This window comes from Gopherus evgoodei, chromosome 1, assembly GCF_007399415.2.
Source record: "Gopherus evgoodei ecotype Sinaloan lineage chromosome 1, rGopEvg1_v1.p, whole genome shotgun sequence".
NCBI lineage: Eukaryota > Metazoa > Chordata > Testudines > Testudinidae > Gopherus > Gopherus evgoodei.
This window is the reverse complement of record NC_044322.1, coordinates 249,101,417-249,119,578: the sequence shown is the minus strand read 5'-3', so window position 1 is coordinate 249,119,578 and position 18,162 is coordinate 249,101,417. Positions and strand designations below refer to the sequence as shown.

At 42.2% G+C, this 18,162-nt stretch overlaps 1 protein-coding gene across 23 annotated transcripts in view; it reads left to right on the top strand.

Moving 5' to 3' along the window:
• Positions 1-18,162, top strand: part of LOC115639502 (perilipin-3-like) — a 122,893-nt gene that overhangs the window by 20,849 nt on the left and 83,882 nt on the right. The window contains exons 1-5 of one of the 23 annotated variants that reach the window (XR_003997709.1): positions 4,607-4,760; positions 5,227-5,289; positions 11,058-11,238; positions 12,090-12,616; positions 16,034-16,050. The exons of the other annotated variants lie outside the window; for them this stretch is intronic. The gene's annotated coding sequence lies outside the window, so the exon portion shown is untranslated. Of the gene's footprint in view, positions 1-4,606; positions 4,761-5,226; positions 5,290-11,057; positions 11,239-12,089; positions 12,617-16,033; positions 16,051-18,162 lie in introns of those variants that run through there. 23 annotated transcript variants of the gene reach the window in all.

Below are 18,162 nucleotides of genomic sequence, written 5' to 3'. Positions count from 1 at the left end.
AAACAACATGATGCTTTTGGAGAGGTCAAAAAAGTAAAATCCTTTTATCTTGGTTGGCGATCTTTTTACATTTTAACCCTTCTCTCACTGAGATTCTAATTTTCACACAGAGACAGTAAACTGGACAGCTGAGGGAAAGAGATGTTTAGTCATACTGTTAACTTGTTTCTTAGCACCCTTCTGAGTCTGACACATCATACTTGTAGGAAAAGATAGTTATTTTAAAAGATTTAATTCTCCCAATTCAAGGAAGATGTGGAAGTGCACAAGGCCCATTTTCTAAGCACCCTTCTCCTCCTAGGTACTCCAGAAAACCTAGGGAAAGTTAGTGTAATATTTCTAAGATTAAAAACATGCAGAATTACTCTTCTGCCTCCTCCCCTGCAGTGATACTGTGGAGATACTGGCAAGAAGAATAACAAAGCTGTTTAAGCCTTCTTTGGAAACGTGATAAGGAAGCAAAAAGGCACACCCAATTTTTAATAAATGCCTCTTGCAAGTTGCATGAAATTAGCAAGATAAGTACTCTTACCTTGGCTACTAGACCTCATAGTTAAATAGATCCCTGCAGTGGATACCTAGACTCCTGAAGTAGCTTGATTTAATTTGAGTCTTCAGCCCATAGAGACTTCTATTGTTAATATGCACAACAGCTCCGGAGGGACTGATTTCCTGGAAACATAGGCGATTCAATCTCCACAGTGAACGTCCTTCCTCCAAGTCAATGACATGATGCTTCTTTTTGTAGGATGTATTCAGCAAGGTCCTCAGTCAGCTCTTAGTCCATGCTGACCATGGCCTGGGTTCCATGCTTCTACCTCTGAAATGGAACACCACGGAAACATCACATTTGCCCGTGATCCTGCCATCAGTGATATACCCCCAGTTATGACTACACTTGAACCTCAAGGTGAGTAAATCATGGGATGAAGTTGGATTTCTGTACTTATCTCAGAGGTGACATGCAGCTAGAATGTACTGCTTTCTATGTGGAAAACTGACTGTTGTGTGACCTTAGGCAAATTACTTCACATCTCTGCCTTGCTTCCCTCCCCACCCTCCTATAAAATGGAGGCAATGCTATGTGAATTCCTTTGTAAATTAGTTGGAGATTTACAGATGAATAGCACTGTGAGCTTACCGTTACCTCACACTCTAGTCAGAACAGAGTTTTAAAGTCGCAGTTCTAACTCTGAGATGACAGCAGGATTTCCAAGTGTGGGATGGAAGAGAAAGTGGATTGAGTGTCCTCTAGAGTTTCATGAATTGGATATTGTAATATTTGGCGCAGATGGGAAGGGGGCTGGAGGTACATTTTAGAAGACGGGATAGAAATGTGTTGCTTGCAACATGACTTCATGGAAATGTCTGCAGAGCAAAAGTGTCAACATGTTGCTCTTGCTCACTTTGTCTGCTGCAATTGTAATATGGCCTTGAGAAGAGCCTACCAGAAATTATTGTAAGGCTGATATTGTAGAGTCCTGTGACTCAAACATCTCAATAATTTGTTTATGGTGGGTTTTTGTGTCTGTGTTTGGTTTCAAGTCCGATGGAAACACAGTTTAAGGAACTCAAATTCACAGGAATAGTGGTTTTTTTTCCCTGAAAGATGAAAAATGAGGCAGAAATAAAGGCACAATGCAGAGAAGAGACACACAGAGAGAAAGTGTAGGTGGAAAACTGTAACCAGCTAATTACTTGTGAATCTTTGACCACCATCCCTCCTCTCTGCTCACTATTTCACCTAGTCTTCTGGGATTTATTTGAACATTCCAAACTTAGGGGTAGTTGATGAGTTTTCAAACAAGAAAAGGAAAAAAGAAAAATTGCTTGCCTCTAAGACATTTCCTCTTTCTCGAACTTCCAAAAATGTGGAGCTTCTGTCTCCCAAAATTACTCTGTCTGAGGCCATATTCACCTTGCTATGTCCATCCTTAAAGTCAGCTTTCTCAGCCCTCTAGGATGAGAATTTTAGAGAATTTAAAAAAGGTGCTTCCCAACTGTTATTAGGGAAGGCACTTTGCTTCTAGCCCTGGAAAGTTTTGATGACTGAAGGTGTAGAGGATCTGGAGAGGCACTTCTGTGTAGAGAGTTATTTGAAGTCACTTTTTGGACTTGTGGAGACAGAGACTTTGTGTGTGGCAAGTCAGGTGTAAATCTCGAACACACTAACTGGCTGTGTGGACCCTGCTTCGGTGCAGTAAATTTTACCTAGTATGCAATGACATACTGCTCTTTGAAAGAGGAGCAGATCATTGTGCACTGGGAAACATTTAGTACATGGCAACAAGGTCCATATGACCAGTTAGTGTGCAGCACTGTAATGTGCTGTAGATTTACATCCTGGTTTGCCATGCGTTCCTTCTCTCTCTTTCAAGCCAAATCCTTTACAGTTCCTTCAGAGCCCTGGATCATAAAACTGTATTCCCAGCCCATCCTCACACTTCCCCTTGATTACAGCTGGAGTTGTGGGTGCCCAGCATTTATGAAAAATCAGGCACATGGTAATGAAGGCACCTACCGTTACAGAGAGAGAGTGGCCCCTGTAATTAGTTTAAAAACATTTACATTCCCTCATACACTTTCTGTAACTCAGGGTAATGTTCCCACCTCCTGGGGAGACCCTTCACACCACACCATGTAGTATGTGTAGGGACTGACTCCTTTTTTTTTATATAGTGATTTTTTATTACATCTTAATTTTCAAAAACACCATGTACCAACTGTCACGGTTCCTGAGGTAATTGCAACTCTGATCCCTTCATGATCGCCTTGAAGGCATCCTCTATAGGTTTCAGACCTCCAGCCATTGTCTTTCTTGAGGAGGAGTCCCATGACACTTTCCCTCTAGCCTGGGGATTTAAGCTGCAATTCTTCCTGCCCTTTGGTTTGGTTTTATGTCCAACTGAAATACAATTTAAAGAAATTGAACTCATGGGAATAGCAAGCCTCACTTCACTTCAATACCTGCAGCATTGTTCTCTCATGGGCCATGACAGGGTTAACCAGTGAGCATCCAGCCTTCACAAAGCAAGGTATTTGTTCAGAATAAAAGCATCACAGAGAAGACTTCTTAAACAGTGAACAGTTTACACGTCAGGCTTGGCTTATCAGGCAGCCATCCATTTTCCACATGGATCAGAACAAAGTACTTCAGATCCTTTCCATAGGGTCTATCCCTCTTGTGGTTGCCATGTGAGTTCATGGGTAAATCAGAGTGACCCACTCTTCCTAAATCAGAGTGGTTGCTTTGTACAGATTTTTGATTCCTTGTTTGCCAGGCTTCTTCAACCAGTTCATACCATAGAACTAAGCAGTTTCCCCCAAGAGGGGTGAGGTGTACCGGCTTGGTCATTTGTATTAATTATCTCTTAGTGACTTTAATTCCTGCAGGAAAGTCCAGTAACTACTCCCTAGCTCAGACCGATACAAATATGACTTTTTAAATTCATACGGTGCTCTCGGAATATTCCATGATTCTATTGCTCAGTTCATAGGTTGACAGCTCCTGATAGTTCATTCACATTTATGTGGTGACTTCCCCCGGCACTGCATTGCTTGTCCTGTTCAAGAAAGAAATTAACTCCTTTGCAACCAGAGAGTAATAGAACAAATTGAGAAGGGACCGAGTCATATTTTTAATGACAAAACCAAGTATCCCAGACCGTACACCCACCTCATGCTCTTAGTATATTGTATGCATTAAAGATACATATCTGTTAGAACTTCTCTTTACACATTCAGCTAGTACCTGTACTTCCACTAGACCCGGGTGAAATGGAATGTCTTAATATGGCTTCTGAAGGGATATTGCTGTAGTGTATTCTTGGTTCAGAGCGAGAAGCATGGTTAGGTCTTGGCACTGGCCAGAATCTTGGAATGCTGTTTTAGAAGAATAATCATTCTTGTGTGTTTAGGTCAGAGCCCTGAAAGTGACAGGGAGAAGGCTGGACCATCACAGACCAGCAGCAATGCACATGCTAGTAAACCTGGGCTTTTGGTGGCAGCTCATGCTTTGTCCAGCCATCCTGAGAGTGGGAGCAACAAAGTGAATATTAAATATGGCAGCCAGGATGATGAAATCTCAAACCTGGATTTCTCTGGCCTTAAAAGGGAGCATGAATGAAGTATAATTCCTGTATTTGGCCTGGAGGACAGAGAGAAATCCAGAAGATACTGCTTGTAACAGATTTGCTGCAGGACCAAGCCATTGTGATGTACTTACTGGGAAGAGCAACCTCAAAGAAGGAGATGACCCCCCAGCAGAGGCACCAGGGGGGCAGGCTTCTCCAAGCCATCAAGCTCAGGAGGAGACAACAAAACTTCAGTTTACAGAAAGTGAGAGGGTCACGTCTGCAACAAGTAAGAGAGTACTGGAGTTCTTAGAAACCAGCCATCGGGAAGACTCTGAGGACATACAGAGCATGGAAACCCAACTGAGGGGCATGGGGTTAGCCTCAGCTATCATCCATAAACAGCTGGAAGCAATAGTTAATCTCCTCAGCCAGCCTCCAAGGGCTGTCCCTGCACAGCCAGATAGCTCCTTCTCTGCCACACCCTGTGTAGAAAAGGTAGATGTTGTCACCAGTGTATGTAGAAGCTTTATGTGATCCAGAGAGTGAGTTGCTCTTTGCAGTCATAAGAGATGGCTACTGCCTGGTGTAGCTCTCGCTTGCAGAGTGGCAATGGAACAAGCCTTGTTATCAGTCACCATGGCTAGGGAGGGAAGAAAAGAGCACGTGAGGCTTAATCTACATATGGTATCTTGTATCTCTTATAATGCTGTAAATGTTTTATTGGTCAAGATTTTAAAGAATAACAATCCTATGGGGTAGTACTAAATAACGCATGAGGGAAAGCAGCAGATGAGGCATTGTTTGACTAGGATTTTTGAATCTCCACCTGTTGTTGTCTCTCTATTTGATACAAAATGTGTGTGTGTTTTTTGTTTTTTTTTTTTCCTGGAGATTTTTGAAAATGTCTCCTAAGAATTAAACTTTGCTATTGATATGAGGCTGTGCATGTGGCTGGTTCAGTTATCCTTAAGTTCTCTTTGGATAAGTCTGTGCCAGGTTGATTTGTCATCTTGGTCTGATAACTATAGGTCACTTTTTTCCTCTTGGGTGTATGGTTTCACTGTGATTTGTCAGCAAGAGAGGATGATCCACCATTTGCAGTAACTGTACATGATATGTCAATGGTACCTTTCTCCTGATTGCCTTTTAGGTGCCTGAATCTCCATTTTGATAGAGGGAAATGCACTTTCTGAATCTTGCTTGACCACAGAAGGTACTCTGCCACTGTTAGCGGAAACCATTAGCCCTTCCTTTCTCAAAAGGAGTAGCGGGGTGTGTGTGTGTGTGTAAACAATATATTCATACCCTACCATTTGAGGCCATCAGGTGGTCTGTAGAGGAAGACTTTGGGGAGGGATCGAGGAAGAGGAAGTGCTGAGTGAGTGGGAAAGGATTGTGTGAGGACAGAGGACTACATGTCTTGGGTGGAGGGGGTCCTCTGTAGGTTTCAAGAACCTTCATGAGCATCCTTCCTTTATCACTACATTTACGGTGCAGCTAATTTACAGCATGCTTGGCTGCGTTTAGGCAGTGGCTTGCATACTGATTGATCTACCAGCATTCTGAAAAAAGCCATCAATATTTGGCATTCACTGCCCTAAGTGGCATTGTCTATGCCTTGGTATGTGGCTGCAGCTGAAATAAAACTTGCCGGTGAAAAAGAAGCCAACTTCCTGCATTCAGCATTATATTGTTACACAGCTCCATTGCAGAAGAAATACTTCATTTATTTTTTTAAATCCAGGAACCAACTGACATACTCATGGGAGGCAAAGGATTTGAAAACCAATAGCTTTCTGTAAAGCTATTTTACAATTTCACCATATTAGCCCAGTAGGCTGTCAAAGAAAAAATCTTTAACTGAGCCAATTTGATCTTTCCTCATAACTACCAGTCTCTAAAATTTAAGGGCCTAATTGAGTTTTGACTGAAGTCAGGCTTCTGCCATTGACTTCAGTAAGAGAAAGGGAAGATATGAGAATTTAAATAGTATGGCAACCAAATCTGATCAGAATTTAGAATTTTCAGTTTGTCAGAAAATTGACACTACAACTCTTGTTCCCCTGATTCGTAATGAAAACACTTTGAAAAACTCCCACAATGAAAATTTAAAAAGAGAACTTAAAAAAAAAAGTACACCAACATTTTCTAGATTTTTTTCTAGTTTTAAACTAAAATTTTTGAAACAATGATTTTGAATTTTTAAAATCTCTCAAGATTCTCTTTTTTCTGAATACTCTCCAATTTTTCAGCATCTTTCCTGAATTGTGGACAGAAGAACTGAACAAGGAATTCTAGTGCCAGTTCTGCAAATGCTAAACAGAGGAAATAACCTCTCTTCTAATTAAGATTCACCTGTTTATACATCCAAGGATTGCATTAGCCCTTTTGGCCACAGTGGCTCACTGGGATATAATGTTCATCTGATTATCCATTATGCTCTTCTAGTCATTTTCACAACTGGTGCTTACCAGAATAGTCCCCTATCTTGGAAATATGATATACATTCTTTGTTCTTAAATGATAACTATTTCCCTAACACAATTGATCATGTCAAAATGGTAAGCTGGGTGCAAGCAAATAGTATGCAAGCAATCAAGATCACTCCGCATCAGTAACCCTCGTCATTATTTATGCTCCTCCAGTCTTTAGAATCTGCAAACTCTTGCAGTAATGACTTGGGGCTTCATTCAAAGGAATTTAGGGCATTGGAATGCTTAGCATTTGCAATGTTCAACTTTTAGAGGCCTACACAATCACAGGAACGCCACTGCAATCCACTAAGAGGAGTGCCAGGAGGACATGGCCCCTCACTTTTTACCAGTCGTAGGGGCGAGCAATGGGTGAGGGGTCAGAGAGGAGTGAGTGAGTGGGTGGATGGGGTTTTTGGGGGAAGGGATGGAATGAGGGTGGGGTTTCAGGGGGAAGGGGCGGCATGGGGGGTAGGACTACAGTTCAGGTGCCAAGTGCCCCCCCACACTTTTCGGCTTCATGGGCAGGAGTAGCAGAAGCTTCCTAAGTTAAGCATCTAGGCTCCCTATGCAATGAAGGGGGAGAGCTAAGCACCTTAGAATTCAGTTCATAGGAGCTAGAGTATTAGGTGGGAAGCCACCTAAGTTAGTCAAATAGGAGATGCTGGTAACAGGGGTATGTGTTGTAAGCCACATCCCTCTAATAGAGAGAAATTCCTATCTTTGCTAGCGGTCCATGACTGTGTGCCCCTGTCCTGGAATCAGGTGGCTTAGAGAGCTGAGTTGTTTCTAGTGATTGGATCTGGGAGACTGGACCCTGAATGCTTTACCCCCAACTGTGCCAGCTGGATGCCCTACTTGCCAGGCTCCAGAGTCATTCTCTCTATCTCTCTCCTCTCTCTGCCCCACAGCTTCAGATAGTCACACCTGATACATCAATGGCATGGCCAAGGACTAATTATTTGTCCTAATTTGCTGAAATTTCCCGTCTTCTCCTTATTTTTTTTCCTTCCCACTGTACAGTCAGTAAAATTCCTACCACTCTTTCTACCACAGTTACGCTACACACGATCTGACAGGAAGTGCCTGTCTGACTCATGGCTGTAGAGAAACATTAATAAAGACTTCATAGGGCTATGTCTCATAAAATAAATGTTTCCAAGGCCAGCATTGGAGGAGCTCCCACCTATAGATGATCATGTGAAATGTTACTCCTATATTGTATGTATTATCAAAAAATGTGTAACTACTTATGCTATACAATATGTTCCACCTTGTATTTAGCTGTGACACTGAGTACGTTTCCCAGAGCTGAAGCAGAGCTCTCTTTAGCTTGAAACTTTGTTTCTCCCACCACCAAAAGCTGGTCCAATAAAAGAGAGTACCTCACCCACCTTGTCTCATAGTGGCATTTAGCCCCACAGTTCCACACTATAGTACTCTTGAACACCTTGGAAATCACGTGGATGCTCTAGCCAGGTTGCATGCTTCAGCACTTAAGCACAGGAAATGCCAAAGTAGAGGCTGCCCGTTCAATTGTAACCCTTGTGCCTACCAGGCATTTGAAAACTATCACTTTGTACTGCATACTAACTAATATAGCTGTTCCACAACCTCTGGTCTAGCTGTCAAACACTCTTCCTATCTCTCACGTGTACGAAACATACACAGTAACCATTATTGTGTAACTTTACACCAAACATATGTAACAGAACTCTTTGACTTGCAAATGCAGTTGGCATTTAGCTCTTTTCATAGTTTTCTTCCTTATACTCCTCAATTGTACTGCAGAAGCAGCTGTCAGATTGTAAAGCGGAAGCAGGGCTGCCTGGGGGGTGGGGCAAGTGGGGCAATTTGCCCTGGGCCCTGCACGGACCCGCACAAGAATATAGTATTCTATAGTATTGCAACTTTTTTTTAATGGAAGCGGCCCCCAAAATTGCTTTGCCCCAGGCCCCCTGAATCCTCTGGGTGACCCTGAGCGGAAGAAAGAGGAGGGATAAATGCTATGTGAACATGTGTGTAAGGCTGTATCATACTGCATCCATGTAAAGAAGATGCAGTTAAATCTGTAAATGTGAGCTTAATTTTGTCATGGCCTGATTCTCAAGTGCACTCTTCACGTTCTTATTGTGACTTTGCAAATATAGCCCATATTCTGTGCATTAATACACTGCCAACTCCAAGAAACCAAGCCTTCCAAAGAAAGCTGCACTTCAAGCTGAAAGCCAAGACAAAACTCAGAGGGACACCTGGAAGAGTTGAGCAGGGTGAAGGAGTGTCATCCCAGGGATAAGATAGGACACTGCACTATAATTCAGAGATCTGAACTGCTATTCCTATGCCTGGCACTAACTCATTGTGTGACTCAGGGCAAGTTATTTCAATGCTCTGTGCCTCCATTTCCCATCTGTATAATGGGAAGATGACACTTATGAAGTACTTTGAGAGCTCTCGCTGTGCTTATACTCAGTAACTAACACAATAGGGCTCAGTCTCAAGTGGGCCTCTAGGTGCTACTGGGCTGCAATTGTGAATTTCCCAGCAGGGGCACAATCACTACAGGAGTTTGTGCAATGTAACTCTGCTCCATAAAAATCCCATGTGCCCAAAGTTGTGGCAGATGCAATTCCTATACTTGGAGGAAATGATCTAGCTGTTCTTAAATTCCTAGTTTCTGTAATAATCCACAAGAAAATGTAGGAACCCCAGAGAATTTCTCATGTATGCATAAATTGCCTTTAACTCCCCTGGCCATAAGAAAAAATAATCAGGGGTACCAGTGATCCCCTCCACAACACACACACCACCTTGCAAAAGAAGAGAGGAGAATAAATGTCATGACTAGGTAAAGAGATTGAGTTGAGGGTTGGACCTACCTGACCTGACACATACTGACCTAATCTTAATTTCAGATGGATGAGTTCTAGCCTAGTCTCTTGCAAGGCTATATCTATACTAAGAATAAAGATTGCCTTGTATTAGGCAAGCCTAAACTAAATACAACCGCTTTCCCTAGCCAAGGCAAATCCCATGGAGTGTCAAAAAGATACATTTTTAAGAAGTAAAACCATCTCCTCGTGGTATATGCGGAGCTCCCAAATACCTTCCCCAATTTGTCTCAAATGTCTGAAAGAAACTCTACCCTGTCATAAGAGAAATGTCACACAACTTGGTTTATTTCTGGTAAATTTAGTTCAAAGACTTGTGCACATGCTTAACTATTCAAAAGGGAGGACTTGAATGAAGGACTAGTATTTGCAGGACAGGGCCTTAGGCAATGGGGTTCAAAACAGACTGATTGTGGAAGGCTAGCTTTAACCTTAACTAGGGTGAGACTAAGGTCTCTTGCTAATGAATTGCATTAACACTCTCCTACAAATAATTAGTATGAGTGTGGTTACATCCTGGAGCACATGCTGTCCCTTGGAGGGTGGTAATGCTTCATGGATAGGGGAAATGTAAGTGTGTGGCCAATGGTTATGTTCCTTACCAAAGATAAATGCTATTAAATGAGGAGGAGATACTTTACAAACCACTGACCTTCCTAGAAAAGCCCCAGCTAATTTCAGAGGAAAAGTGGTTACACATGCTGGATCTGGATTTAATTCCCAGCTCTGCCACAAATTCCTGTAGGACCTCAGACTAGTCATTTCAGTTCTTTGTGCTTCCGTTCTCCATTTGTAAAATAGGGATAATCTTTTCTTCCAGCCATTGTCTGTTTAGATTATAAATTCTTAGGGAAAGAGACCGTCTTCTGCTTCTGCCTAGCACAACAAGACCTGAGTCAGTTGGGGACTTCAGGCACTGCCATAATACAAACCACAGCAATAGTAGTTTACCCAATTTCTCCTTAAAACAATTCCATCACTAAATTGGTGGCAAACAATGGTAATAAATAGTAGTGCTGTTGCCAAAGGGCCAGCCTTTTAAAGGTATTGAGGGACCTAAAGATGCAGATAGGGATCTAGTGAGATGTTCAGATTGCAAGGTGCTTATCTCTATCAATGGGAATTATGTGCCTAGGAACTTTTTGAAAATCCCACCAGGTGCCTATTTACCTTTCTGTGTTCCTAAATACTTTTGAAAAGCTGACCCTTAGTATCTAAGATGCAGGTAGAACATGTAGTGTGAAGGTTTTCTAAAAGCTCTGTTCTAGGAATTCTTGTGGGGACAGGGCCAGCTCTACCATTTTTACCATTTTTGCTGCCCCCAAGCAAAAAAAAAAAAAGCCGCTTGGATTGCATCCCCAAGAATGGACAGAATGCCATTGCCCATAAACATTTGCTGCCTGAGGAACGTACTTCCTCTGTTGGTGCCTCTGTGCGGAAGTTCTATAGCCTGCATTATACAGGAGGTCAGACTAGAGGACCACAGTGGCCCTTTCTGGCCTTATAATTTATGAATCTATGAGTCAGGCTTTTAAATGAAGATTTGGAGAAGCTGTGGTCCATTCTGACCTTATCACCTTTCATTTGGCAGAATAACCTTATTCTCTTGTTTCTTTAAGTTAAACCTACAGCTTTTGCAGAAGGGCATGGAATGGCTCGGGGAAGCAAGATTATCACAGTTACTGGGTATGTTTGGGCTCCATGATGACCAAATTCCAGCAATGTGCTTACCAGCATTCCCAGAGTAAGGTCAGGGATGCCAGCCAAAGCATCTGGGAGGCTCTTCAAACTAGTTCCCTGGTAGGAACAAAGTTCTTTCCTCTTCATCCTTATCCCAGGGATGTTCTGGGCAGGACCACAATATAACTAATCTTCTTCTTTGAGTGGCCTCTGCATATTCCCACTCTTGAGATGTACCCAGTGCTTAATTTGTAATGAAAGTGGTGCTGGAACTCAAGCAATTAAGGGCTGGTGATCAAGAATTTTTTTACTTTCATAACTGATACGGCAAGCCCAGAAGTGCTGGGGTTATGAATGGCCAAGCCTAAAGGTGCCAGGGCTCAGTCCTGGCAAGCCCTGACACAAATTAAGCACTGAATGTACCTGTGGCACAGCCAGGATCCATGGAACTTTTTATTGCCATTGGAACACTATCTTACACCCTTCTCTTGTGATTCCAAATGTTTGCGGGGCAGAGCAATAAAAGTGGTGTGGAGCACCAACTGTCACAGTTCCTTTCAACCGTGGTGGCAGACGGAATGGGATCCTCACCTGGTCCATGGACTCGGTATTGTCAGAATGTATCATCCAGTGCCACCTTCATCAGGATTAGTGTTAGTTAGCTTCTTCAGTTAGACAGTTTTTACTTATCTTTTTCAGGTTTGGCAGCTTCATTGCTGTTCTTTGTCCCACTACTGGGTAATGTTGATCTCTAATATGGCTCCTGGACCACTGAACGCTGAGTATCACTGGTATATAGCTTCAATAGAAGCTCCTCAATGATCAGAGGGAACCATACCAAACAGGGCTCAATTGGCATGGAAAACCTCAAAGGGGGCGGGAATCAAACAATAGTGTAGTTGTAGACGTCTCCCATTTCAAGAGAGATTTCTAAAAATTGTACCTTCACACTATTAATTTCCTTCTTGCAGTTGCTGAAATATTGCATCATTGCCTTGATTCAGATAATCACCCAACCCCTGAAGACCATCTACCAGATCCTACTGATTATTATTGAACACTTTCTCGTCAACTTTCAGGACAAGATGCAACAAGTTTCCCATACCACAGAAGTACTCCATGCTTCAGTCTCCACTCTTGATTCCTTCCAAGATCTGTCTAGACAAATCCTCTTCCAAATATGGGAGAAAGTGACCAAGGAGGAGGAACGTATGAATGAGCTGCTGGAGTATGTGGTGTACAGTACACCTCTCTGTTGGTTTGTGGGACCCTTCAATGCTTTAAGAGGTAGAACATAAGCAGACTCCACAGAAGCTGCAGAATATGGATAAGAAGGCGCACATAACAAGTGACACTGCAAAAGTTTGGAAACTGTTACAGGACAGGACTTCTCGGTGGAGCTAATTTATTTGTAGAATTGTCAAGTTTGTCAAACGATAGCTTTGATCTTTGTGAACTCAGCTCTGAGATTAGAGTTGAGTCTCAGAATAGCCTGGAAGTAAGTAAGTAAATCGGATTCTTTGAAAGTCCCTTTGGAATCATTTAAATACAGGTCGCGGGAGGGGAAAGGGAAGTATAAAAAGTTTGACCTTGAGCAAGATTTTTTGGTTACATGTGTGGCAAACAGAATCAGCTTAAAACAGGGAGGTTAACAGAAGATTAGGAATTTTAGCAGATAGCAAAGAGAATCTGCCATTGCATAGTCCTTTACATAAGAACATAGGAACGGCCATACTGGGTCAGACCAAAGGTCCATCTCGCCCAGTGTATTGTCTTCCGACAGTGGCCAATGTCCGGTGCCCCAGAGGGAACAAACAGAACAGGTAATCATCAAGTGATCCATCCCCTATTGCCCATTCCCAGCTTCTGGCAAACAGAGGCTAGGGACACCATCCCTGTCCTTCTTGGCTAATAGTCAATGATGGACCTATCCTCCATGAACTTCTCTTGTTCTTTTTTGAACCCTGTTGTAGTTTCAGTTCTGGTAGAGTTCCAGTTGTCTTCTCTTGTGACTAGAAAGCTCTGTAAGGGCAACATTGAAATTTGCCCTACATAGCCTGGTAGTACTGGCTGACTAGGGTATCACTGTTCTGTGGCTGATGGGATATCAGGCTCTGTGGGGCTGCTACTGCCTTCCCCAGTGCACGTACGAAGAGAGTGGGCAGACCAGACAGAAGAATAAATATATTGCCCTTCACTATATGTCCTGGGACACTTGCACAATACAGGCCTGCTTCTCCACTGCTTTGCACCTTGTGTAGTCATTTGTCCTGTGCACAGTGGGTGTGAAATGCTGCCACATCAGAATGGTCGTGTAACCCAGCCTAACACAGTGGGGTGTTTTGTCCTCCACCCCACCCCAGTAGCCAGGCCACCTAAAGAGGTGTATGTGTTTGCTAAGGAACCTGTATTTTTCAGCACAAGTAAGAGAGGCTCAATTTGACGCAGGATGTAGAATCCTCACTAGAGCTGGGTAAAATATTTTTTAATCATAAATTTGCCAAAAAATGCATTTTTCAGAACACGGAAGTTATTTGCAAATTCTAGTAAAAAATGAGGGAGAGAAATTGAAAAAGTCAAAAGTTTGTTTTGGTCATTTCAAATGAAATGTTTTGACTTTTCATTTCAAATAGTTTCATTCTGAACATTTGGAAATGAAACCCTTTATTTTTTTTTCATTTTGAAATGGTGTTTCTTTTCCAAATGTAGCTAGACTTAAAAAAAGGGAGGGGGTAAAAAGCACCCAAAACCTACATGAAATGAAAAACTGAAAAAAACTCATTTAGGGTCAAGTGAATTGTTTTGTTTGGCTTGAAACACATTTGCTCATTTATTCCATTTTGATGAGGAAAAACTGAAAAATAAAATGAGTTTTGATTTGAACTGATTGTTTTAAATTTTATTTTTTGTTCAGCCCCTGAAATGAAAAATTCATTATTTGCTCAGACCTGGTCCGCACGCAAATATTTGAATGTTGCATGACAATGTTCAGTGGAAAAGATGACAGCATCTCAGAATCTCAATCTAGTTGCCCATTTGGAATAAACATTTAGAAGGGAAGGGGATAGTGTAACGCTGACAAACCCCAGTCGGCAGGATTGAACTGGGGATCTCTGGAGCTTAGTGTATAAGCCTCTACTGCATGAGTTAAAATCCAAGTGACTATTAGCTGAGGCTGTAGAGCAGACTCCTTAATTGCTCTCTCTGGAAGTGGTCTTGGTGCCACTCGCTGAGCCAGAACAGCACACCCAGAAGATGTGTGGGTTACAATAGCATTAACATAAAAAGACTACAAGGGTGGGAATTAAGATGGATTCAGCACTGGTTAGGGTATCAAAATTACACTAAAGAATCTCAGTTGCTTCTGGTTTATCCATGACTCTTTTGCTGCCCTAACTAACTGCACCAGAATCTCACACCTTTCCAAAAATATCACAAGTAATGCCACGAAGTTGTTTGTCCCACAAGGCTGTACTGTACAGTGAGCAAGAAGGAATCCGATGGGAAATTGTATTTTTATGCAATCATGCTCATTTTACAAATGTTTACAATTTCCTTGATATTTATCTGTATTGAAGGCATAGAAACTGTCAATGGAGAGGAGAGGCCTTTTCCTTAAGCATTACAAAATGCAGCCAGAAAGAACATTTGAGAAATGCAGCTTCATATGTTTAGAATGAGCAGTAAAATACTTCCAAATTCAGTTACTTGGAAAGCTTTGTGCCTTGCGAGTTATATGATAAGGCAGCCTCATTCTGGGGGAACCAGAAAACAGTCAGGGTGCATCAGAGGTCCCGTCCAGACTTACATTTCTCTGTTTCTTGCATTATCTGGAGCGGCTGGTCTTCAAGTGCTAATGGAGCTAAACTCTATCAATATAATGTGACAACAGATTATGGAAAAAACCTTGAAAACATGAAAAGTACAAAAACGGATGCACAGGCATCTGCCTGCCTCTGCAGAGAGCCTGACACAGGAGCTCAGAGAGGTGTGAACTGCCCCATTCATCAAAGTGGGGTAACTCCAATGCCAAGTGATGGTGATATACATGTCTAGATTTTCAACTATTTCACTGCTGATCAAAGAAAGCAAGAAAAAAGAGGGAAGATTAGAGATCTGCCCAGGGTGGCATCTCATTTTCATGGTGAGAATGTATGTCATTAGGGAACTATTCACACTCCCATGGCCAATATCTGACCCTGGGGGCCAAAAGACCAGATACCACCAATCCCACAGAGCCCAGCTAGGCTTTTATCTTTTGAAATCCTGGGAAGGTGGGTGGGCGCACACCGAGAACAGGAAAGGCAAAGTGGGGGTAAAGAGTTACCTCCCTTGGTATGCATGCTGCTTCTCCCTCTGCTGGGGGAAGACACAGGCAGATATCACTGTCTCAGTTCTATTCAGTTGATAATCTCAGGCTTTTCTTTGCAGCCATGTAGGATAGAAACATTTATTTTTAAATGACAGCTGAGATTGACATAATCACATGATTGGATCCAAGCATCTGGCTATTGTGCCTCCATCTTAATCTGGTCATATCCAGTGGTGTAGCTGAACCTTACAGAGAGCCCAAAAGGGAACCCAGCAGAGCATGTGTGCTCATGTTTTTTACACCTGCACAATCTGCTATAAGTAGCATCTCATATAGGCAGAGCTTGGCTTATGGGCAGGACTTGGGGCAGTACCACCACCTTTTTTCCAGTTCAATCCAATTCCAATTCAAACTCTGTGGGAGAACAATGAAGGGGTGACAAAAGGATAAACACTCTTTTCTCTCACCCGTCCCTGAAACAGAAAGTGGCACACGTTCCTTTTTTTTTTTCTGAAAGGGAGATGAAGGTGGAGAAGGGCAAGTTCTTCCAGTTACCCTACCTAACTCTTGTTCCCCAACAAAATGCTTCACTTTCTATCTAAGGTATTTATATAGCCCTGATTGCCAGAGTATCTGAGCACCTCACAAAACTTCTATGAAGCATCGAAGCCATATTATCCCCACTAAACAGAGGGAAAACTGAGGCATCAAGAGACAAAGTGACTTGCACAAGGTCACACAGGAAGTCTGAGGTACAGCATAAAATTGAACCCAGCTCAAATCATAGGCTAATATTCTAACCACTTAAAAAAACTACCTGTCTCCAATATGCCACAATATTGTTTCTGTGTGCCAGTTGTTTACTTTGAAACAATGGCCAATATGCAGGTGAAGCAGACACATTGCTATCTGCAAGCTTACCACCAGGGGTGGTCTATATTTGGCTGATTTTTCATTTGTTTGGGGTTTTTTATGTTTTGGTTTTTTTAGATTTTTCATAAAATGAAAAGTTCCATTTCAATTTTTTACCCTTTTCTCTACCTTTTTAAAAAAAACCAACACTTTTTTCTCCCTTTTCCCACTGGAAAGGGCAATGAAAATCAATGACTTTTTAAGTCACACAGGTGTTTTTGAAAATGTTACCCATCCTAACTAGCAACTCTTTCTAGACAGGGTGTGGACTCAAAGTGAGGTCAGCTGGATGACAGCAAAGACCCAGTGCAGTTAATTGGAATCATATTTGGGGAATAACTCACTCCCAATCTTTGCAGTCCCGAAAGTATTTGCATTCTCCTATTGATTAGCAAAGCCTTCTTTTCACTGATTACCTGAACTGTCAGTCCTGAGTATTTCACTCCCTTCCCTCACAATTACATCACCAGGGGTGTATAAAATCTGACCAGGTTGTGAGTGGAGTAAGGTATTGTCTGGAGACCTGAGAAAGGTCAGTGGGCCAATTCCTGAAGAAGTAGGATTTGGTGGTGAGGTTTTTTTCAATTGTTTATACAGTTCCTTGGTCAGGACTTTGCACTTATGTGACTAAGAAATTTCTATATGTGTAAATCTTTGTATTAAGAAGCTGTGGGTAGGACAGGGGTTGGGAAGCTGGGTCTGTGAAACTTCATGCTCCCTGGCCTTAAGCTTCTTAGCTGGTGAGATGGGATCCTATTCTCTCTTCCTTCTCCTGCGCCCCTCCCCCCTGTAGTTAGAGCTATTAAATGGGTTTTAATAGTAGTGACACCTACTGCCTTTAACAGACTCTCCAGAAAAACAGAAACCACTCTGCCATGAGAAGGAATTCTCCTGCTTGCTTTCTCCTTAGCTGTAGCAGAACTGAAATATTTCCTGCTTTAAAAATGCAGTGACAATGTTTTCAGCTCACTATTCCTCTAAATAATCATTGTTAATCTGATGAGGGCCCTGCCATTCCTTCTAGTCCTACTTTGGAGTAGAACATCACTCTTGTTGTAAAGAAAAGATACAGTACCCTAAACTTGTAACTTCAGACCTTTCTTCTTGCTCTTTTCAGGTATATCTGATTATATCATGGCTTCTAATGGAAAAGACACAACTAGGGCATCCCCAGAGCATGAGGAGGAAGAGCAACAGGTAGGTGCTCCCTCGTAAGCACTGCTGGTTCAACATATGAATATGAAAGATGGCTGGCTGTTATCTGGTAGTGGGCTTCATATATGCATATTTTGGTGTCTAGAGATTGGTGCAGTTGCTCTTCCAGATGCTGCAAAATAGCCTGGTTTATAATGATATTTAAAAATTCTTCTTGCCTCAGTTAACCTAGTGATCCAGTTTCAGTACTAACTTTATAAGCAGCTGTTGGGCCTCTTCAGATTTTTGACCATTCAAGAATCCTTTGATTGGGGCTAACACATCAAGGTATAACCACTTGAAAAAGTAAAGGTTCAGCCCCAGTATAGATCATTGCCTCTCTGACTCATTGTTCTGTCCCTTGCCTCACTAGAATGTCTTGAGGAGGGTGGCCAGTCTACCTTTAGTCAACTCTGCCTGTGATCTGGCTGCCACTGCCTATGTTTCCACCAAGGAGAGCCATCCCTATGTGAGGTCCATCTGTGACATGGCAGAGAAGGGAGTGACCTCCATAACCAGTGCTGCAGTTAGCAGTGCACAGTCCATTGTAACTAAACTTGAACCTGAGGGTGAGTAAAGCATATATGCAGACCCTTCTGTTTGTGTGGTACAATTTCTCAACAGTA